Here is an 8,041-nt window from a genome sequence, read left to right on the forward strand (position 1 = left end):
CTGTTTTTTTTGGGGGGACATTTTCTGCAAGTTTATATGAGGACATGCTCACTAATCAACGACTGTAATATTAAGGCAAAGTTTCTTTTGCAGTGGTATTCATGAGCTCTGAATTCCCACAGTGCATCTTAGAAGGGATAAATCATGAAAAATAAACTCACAACATTGTACACAATCCTACCCGATGAGCTAGTCGTGGACTCAGATGCTGGATGTTTGTATGTTTGTTGTGTCGGACAGCCTAGTTGGCTTTGATCATCTCTTTTCTCCTGAAGTTCACAGCTGTGTCTGCGTCCAGATCTCTGTTCTTTTAAAGTTACTGATCAACATCAAAGAAATTACAAAAAACTTGTTCTCTATATAACCACCACACTCAGCCTCTCAGCATCCACCCAAACAACGTAGATTTGCCTTTGTTTGCGTGTTCATCTGATCCAAATTGATGTCGTTGCACATGCGGTGTGTGTCTGATACAAGTGTGGATGTTAAATAAACCTTTTAGTAAATTGATGGGAGAGTATAAATCAGTCCCTCTAGGATTTCTTGATTTTTTGCAAATCAAAATGACTGATTTTGTGGTGGTAATTTCCAAACATTTGCACAAACAATTTGCTGTTTTTTTTTTTATATATATATTTATGATAGCACATTTACCATATTATGTATTAGTTAGATGCACAATAGTCATACATGACACAAAGAACAAACAAAATGCACAAAGCTTGTTTATTTAGCAAAAAACAAATGACAACAGGACAAATAACTACAACATAAAGATACAGATAAAAACAGTGCTTAATTTAGGAACTTTCATATTTTTGCTGCTGCTGTTTCATAAATATTAAGGACACTACAGTACTGACACACGTCCCAAACTGTTTTCCCCCAAACATTTTATTCATTTAAGACAACCAATTGTGTTTACATGAATACTCGCCAAGACAGGCATTTTGGCAAGACTGAATTGAGTTCCCTTTCAAGGGAACTTCGAACTGCGTCCTCTAGGGGTCGCTATGGGGAACGCCTCGTCGTGACCCATGTCTGAAGCATACATTGAAAAAACACCAACAACACGTTGGCCGGCGACAGCCCATGACGTCACTACCGGTGCGACTATTAGTATAAATAGGCGCCGGGAGAACATGCAAAGGGTTGCCTATGAGCGCACTATTCTTTTTGAATTTGGAGTTCTCCTCTCACGTGAGAGTTGAGTTCTCTGTTTTTCCCAGAGCACCTGGAACCAGCAGCATCAGGTGAACATAGGCCCTTCACTCCGCCTCTCTGATGCGCTGAGTTTTTTGGCTAGCTTGCAGTACGCTTACCCTCTGATTTCTAACGATCATGCTGTGCGAGCCCCCTCTCTCGTTGAAAGCTGGGTCTATGCTCCCTCAGCTAGGTAAATTGGAATATGCTGTAGGTCCGAGCCCCCCCTCCCCTCGTTTGAGAGCTTGATGTGTTGCTCCCTCAGCTAAGTAAATTATTGCTAGCTGTTCCAGCATTGGAACATGCGGTAGGTCGAGCTCCCCTCTCGTTTGAGAGCTGGGTGTTTGCCCCCCCCAGCTAGAAATTTTTGTGATTTTTTTTTGCGGTGAAATGGCGAATTATGCAGGATCGAAAAAAAAGCGACATTTATTTGACTTTGCATTGGATTCAGCGATCGCGGAATCGCGAAAAACTGGAGGGACTGATAGATACAGCTTTTGATGAGCTAAGATTAATGTACTTGTCATTCACTCAAAATACAGAGGGGAGTCTTGCAGACCACTGTAATGAGTTATATTATTTTGCTGTTTGCCGTTGTCAGGTATGGTCTTAGCAGGCAAGAGTAGAGGTCTAATTAAAGTTTCAGATGCAAAATGATTTATGCAAATGCAGCGGTCCTTTCTTGCAGTGTCATAGTAACAGAGAGATTACATGATGAGATTCATAAACTGGGAATTGAGGTTGTATCATGACATTTAATCCCTTTATAATCATGTGTGGCTAAATGTTATTTCTCCAAACACTTCATACAGCATGTAACATCAAGAGATCATTTATTTCACATAATTCAAACATCTTTTGCTATCCAAAATTTGCTCTGCTCTCTCTTAATTCTGGAAAATTGATGGAGTTATTAGATAAGTTTCCCTCCAATGTTTAATGTATAAACATTGTCTCTTCTGAATGTTTCTAAATGGGATTTTACTGATGCCAGAGACTACCATTGTAAAATAAAAAGGAAGCTATATATCAGCTATATATTTTCATGTACAGACCAATCTATGCAAGACACACACATACATTTTATACATATATTAAATAGTTTACTTACTATTACATAAGTTTGAAAACATCAGCAAAGAATCCTGAAAACAATGTTTCCACAACAAAATCTGTTTTTAACATTGATAATAAGAACCATTATTAATAAGTACCAATAATAATTGAGCAGCAAATCAGCATATTAGAATGATTTCTAAAGGATCATGACAAGACTGGAGTAATGATGCTGAAAATTCAGCTTTGCATCACAGGAATAAATTACATTTCAAAATATATTACAATAGAAAATAGGTCTCTTAAATTGTAATAATATTTCACAATATTCCTGTTTTTGCTGTATTTTGGATCAAATAAATACACCCTTGGTGATCAATAGAGACTTCATTAAAACATTTAAAAATCATCATGTTTCCAAACTTACATATATAACTTACATATAAACATATATAAAGGTAAATATAAAACAACATTTAAAAGGTGCCATCAAAAGAATAAAACAGAAAATAAATAAAACAGTATTAATCACAAATTCTGTAAATTTTAACTTATGGGTCATTCCGTGTCAACTGAACCAGAGGTCCCCAGCTCAATTTTTTTGATTTTCCTATTTTTTTTTTTTCTGAAGAAAGATAAACATGGACAGTGATGAAAGCTAAAATATTAAATGTCATGGATGAATATTTACTGAGTAATCTATTATGTTGCTGGGGGATGGAGGGGGCAAATTTCACCTGAGATTCAGAGCCAAATTACAGGGGGTTAAAAATTACTTCAGCATCATAATGTTATTTTTACATAGAGATTGGTAGGTCTGTTAGTAAAATCTGCTGATTTTAGCAATCTTTGTTGCATTATGTGCCAATTTTGTAATTTGGCTCTGAATCTGAATCTGAAAATGCCATTTTGATCTCCCTCTAATAGTGGATTACTCAGTAAATATTCATCCATGCCATTTAATATTTTTGCTTTCATCACTATACATGTTTATCTTTCTTCAGAAAAAAATATTAGCAAAATCAAACATTTGAGCTGGGGAAGTTTCTGATATTTGGTTGATTTGACACGGAATTCTAACTATTCCACAATTTCAAAACTCCTGCACTAGGAGAAATAAATATTATACAATTGCTGGCACAGAGTAAGAGTACAAAGAAACCCATGCAGATGATTAGATTCTTGAGAAGAATTTGACAACAAACCTTTCAGTTGATCATGAATTCTCTGATTTTTGACTGGCATTGTGGAGATCCTGTGAGATAACCCTGGCACTTTTCTCATCAGATTTAAGCAAAAGTCTCCACTTGTTCTCCATTTAATTCCACAGCTGTCTAGAACAAACATCCTATATATTATAGATATCTCCATTGAGATTTCCTATTCTATAGGGTGTTATTTAATCGTCACTCTCTCTTGATGAGTTAATTTTCACAATGTCAATCAATCACTGACAGAAATTAGTTCAATCTCATTTTTAACTTCCTCTTGATGCCACTTGATGTTGCTTAGGGAGGAAGGCAAAAAATGTACTCTGTTAAATGATGATATGCCGCATTCATTCATCACAACTGACAAAAATGCCAGCACAGTTAATATGAGAGGAGAGTGACATACTTGATTACTCATTCACTGCAGCTGCAGAGCTCGTGTGTTGTGTATTATAAAGTCTTTGACAAATAGAGACTGTCACAGTCTGTCTGTGATAAAGCTGAAATGCTTCAGTATTATTTGCGATCATTTCAAGGCTCTCCCATAACTCACAACGTTGTCTCTTTTTATACATATTCACAATGCTACTTGCAATTATAGCAGTCGGGTCAATGTATTCAATAAGAAATAACAATCCCACAAGGATAAAATGTGCAAGTGGTCACGTCCGTAACTAGAACACGATGTACAAGCTTTCTGCCTATAGAAATGCAGTTGCCCAGACTCGAACGCTTTTCCAGTCTTTTCACTGGCACATTCTGTTGGTGGGCAGCAATTCATGAGGATAATTAACTCAATGACCTAACTGTGCGAGAATGACTAAGATCTGTAAAAATACCTTCTCTTTATGAGGCCTGTTAGCTGCACACTGAGTTTACATAATTGAAATTAAAGTCACCCCACAAGCACTTTCAAAGCCTGCAGGTATATTTTCTTTTGTTTGCTATATCAGTGGTTCTCAACTGCACTGTAAGAAAAAATCTGTGAATAAAAAAACAGAAAAGATCATTTTCTGCTAGGGCATTATCTGAACATTTACTTTAACCCTAAAACACAACACAATGCGATGCGTAATTCAAAATACGGGTAAAACAACTGTGAAAAAAAACTATTTGGAAAATTCCTTTATCTCTACAGTACATTATGCCCTAGACTTCTCTTAGAGAGTGGTTTTGTTTTTATATCTATTGGAGCCCGTTTCCGCCACTGAAAAAAAAAAAGGGTAATTTCGACTTTTTATCTCACAATTCTGGCTTTTTTTTCTTGTAATTGCGAGTTTTCATCTTGCAATTCAGATTTTTTTCCCTCTCAATTCTGACTTCTTTTCTCATAACTGTGAGATATAAACTAACAATTGAGAGTTATAAAGTCCAATTCTGAGGAAAAAAAGACGGACTATTTTCTTACAACTCTTTATATCACGCAAGGTCAGAATTGTTAGTTTGTATCTCAAAATTCTGAGGAAAAAAGTCAGAATTGTGGGATAAAACGTCACAATTACCTTTTTTATTTTTTATTCAGTGGCGGAAAGAAGCTTCCATATATATTAACTTAGCAGCAGAATTGTTTATCAGACAAAAGTAATCGAATGTATGAAAAATTGAAGACTGAAAAAATTTATTGATATTACCATAAATGCACAAAGTCAAAAAATATGTAAAACTTAATATAACTGAATAGGAAAACTGGCAATTTATAGAATATTACTTGCATATGTTAGACTGTATTTGATGTCAAGGACAAAAGCTATGTTATGCATTGTCTCCTACCTTTAAAAAATAAAAACCTTTATTTATTTGGATATCCTAATTATGCATGATTATATAGATGCATTTTATTATTGAAACTTATAGCTTTTTTTTTTTTTTTTTTTTTACCAAATGTCCATGACCCACTCTTTGAGAAGCACTGTCAAAAAACAAACACCTTAGAAATTCACCCAATTCAATTTATGTTGCGTGAACAATTCAAGGTGTGTTTTGTTCTCTTTGGACGAAACTATGAGCCGTCCACTTTTCTTTGAGAGCAAACCTCTAATCATCCTTTGTGAGATGAGTTGGGGTCAGGATCAGCACAAATGCTCATAAAGCTCGCTGATTTTAAATTGGTTTTTCACTTCTACGGAAAATAGATAAGATTTGCGGACAACATAGAAGCCGTATGGCATGACAAAAAGCAACCTTGACAGGACATATAGTTGAATGAATATTTATCTAAAAAATTATCCGGCAAACAATGTGTTTTGTTCAGCTGAGTTAATTGGGTGTCATTTATCAAGCGTGGACAAACAACTGTGCTGATATAACAAGTGCACAGTTGTGCCAAAAGACACACAAAGAGATGTGACAAATTCACATGCAAGAGCTGCGTCCACACAACAAAAGCCTGGAGTGTGTCCACAGAGGCCTGTAAACACCAAAGGAAACTTTTACACTGAAGAGTTTGTGTAACTGTAAGCTAATGTGAAGACTGAATCTAGTAAGCCTGAATGCTAAAAGTAACCATAGTTCGACATTACAGCATCTCATTCATACTCTCCTCCATACATGACAGATCGGATTGATTGAAGAGCAGGTGCTTTAAGTATATTCGTGAATGAACCGTATTTCCATAAGTAGTGGAAACATGTGTTATTGAGTCAAGGCAAGAGCAAAGTTGTGTGAAAGAGCATGATAAATATGGCATGTTATGCAAGGGAACGAGTATCACAGCAAGGCTCATCATAATTCAGCTCTCAGGACAGAAAATGATTTATGTTGACATACCAAAAAAAAATATTTTGTTAAATTTACAATTTAAAAAAAGAAAAAGCAGAGGTATTATGTTGATATACCAGTTTACCAAAATCTCTTTTGTACCTTAAAATGTACTGATAACCACCACAATAATGAAAGTGGTACAACAGAAAACCATATGATGAATCATTGTAAATGAATCATTGTTATAAAATATGACCAATACTCATATGTACAGTAGATGGTGCACAGGGTCAAATACGTAAAGACAAAACACCATCATTATGGTAACACAAACGACACTAAAATAATGCAAAAAACAAAACTAAATCAACGTAACACAAAACACCCTAATGTACATTATTGATCACAAAAATAAGAAGAAACAATACTATTTAAATAAAATATAATCACATGTCAAGCTGGAAATGTCTTTTTTCTGTTTTTCAGAAACAACAGAATTCATAGTTTCTATTTGCAAAAACTATACATTTACTAGTACAATATGCTAGAATAAAATTACATATAATGTGGTTAAACCATTCACAGTTTTTCACCATATGACAACTTTTTTTCCCCTATACATTCACGTTAAAATAAAATGAAATAATTTTCGAAGTGGTAAAAGATTACTGGAATATGTTTAACAAGAAAATACAATTTCAATCTTTGTGTTTCAAAATGTCATGTTTAATTTAATGTGGCACTTTCTGTTTCTTTGTGATTCATTGTGAAATTTACTAGCAATTCATAAAAAAAAAAAAGTGAAACTTCACCACCAATTCGGTTCCAGTGTTGCATTTTTATACTCATTCTGTACAAAATACAAACAGTTTTAAAGTGCAATGTTCAAAACTGGCAAATGCAAAATGTGTTTAATAACTTGGCAAGTAAATGAAATATCATTTGGTCAGCATTATTAGAAATTACAACATAATACTGTCAGACTTTTGTACCTGTTTTGACCCGTAGTCCTTCCTGTGTTTCCTTATTTGGTCAAGTTCCTGTCCTCGTGTAGTTTGATTATGTTCCATTGATGTCACCTGTGTTCCCCAATTATCCCTTGTATTTAAGTTCTAGCCTGTGCCATTCTCCCTTGTCCGTCTTCTGCTACATGTGTTCCTGGCAGCCCTGTGTATCCCGTGTTGGAAGGATTAAAGACTGTCTCCTGCTGGAGCAGGGGGAGCGCTCGCTTGAGGGTCATACCAGACTGTTTCTGGCGATTGCCCATCTCACCACCTACCCGGACGACGCACTCTGCGCGTTCTATGACGCCAGCCTCAACCCCACGTGTAGAGCGCCGTCGTCCGAAGATGGCCCTCGTGCGGAATTCGCCGCATTTGTGGAGTGGACACTGGTGAGACACAGATCCCCGGTCACCGTCTGTCCCGAGGGGAATCTCGCGGGTGTCACTCCAGACCCAGAGCCCAGCCCACCTTCTCCCCGCTGTGCGGAGCTACAGCCAGAGCCCACCGATGACGGAGATCCTATTCCCGCCGCGATCTACGACCCAGCGCAATGCAGAGCGACTGAGCAGAGGACCGCCCTTCTCCCTTGTCCGATATTGAATGTTCGTCTTGTGCTACATGTGTTCCTGGCAGCCCTGTGTATCCTGTGTTGGAAGGATTAAAGACTGTGCTTACTGTGAAATCTCCTGCGTCTCCTCGTTCCACGCTCCTCGTTGTTGTACAAACGTGACAAATACTTGATGGTCTAAGTTGAATGGAATTAAGAAAGACTCACTAGTGCATGATGCAATTAAAAACATACAATAAAACATTCAAGAACACGTCACAACACGTTTGTAGCGTCTTCTAATAACTTTGAGATCAGAA

The sequence above is a fragment of the Sinocyclocheilus rhinocerous genome, unplaced genomic scaffold, assembly GCF_001515625.1.
Source record: "Sinocyclocheilus rhinocerous isolate Xijiao unplaced genomic scaffold, SAMN03320098_v1.1 scaffold892, whole genome shotgun sequence".
In the NCBI taxonomy this organism is placed as follows: Eukaryota; Metazoa; Chordata; class Actinopteri; order Cypriniformes; family Cyprinidae; genus Sinocyclocheilus; species Sinocyclocheilus rhinocerous.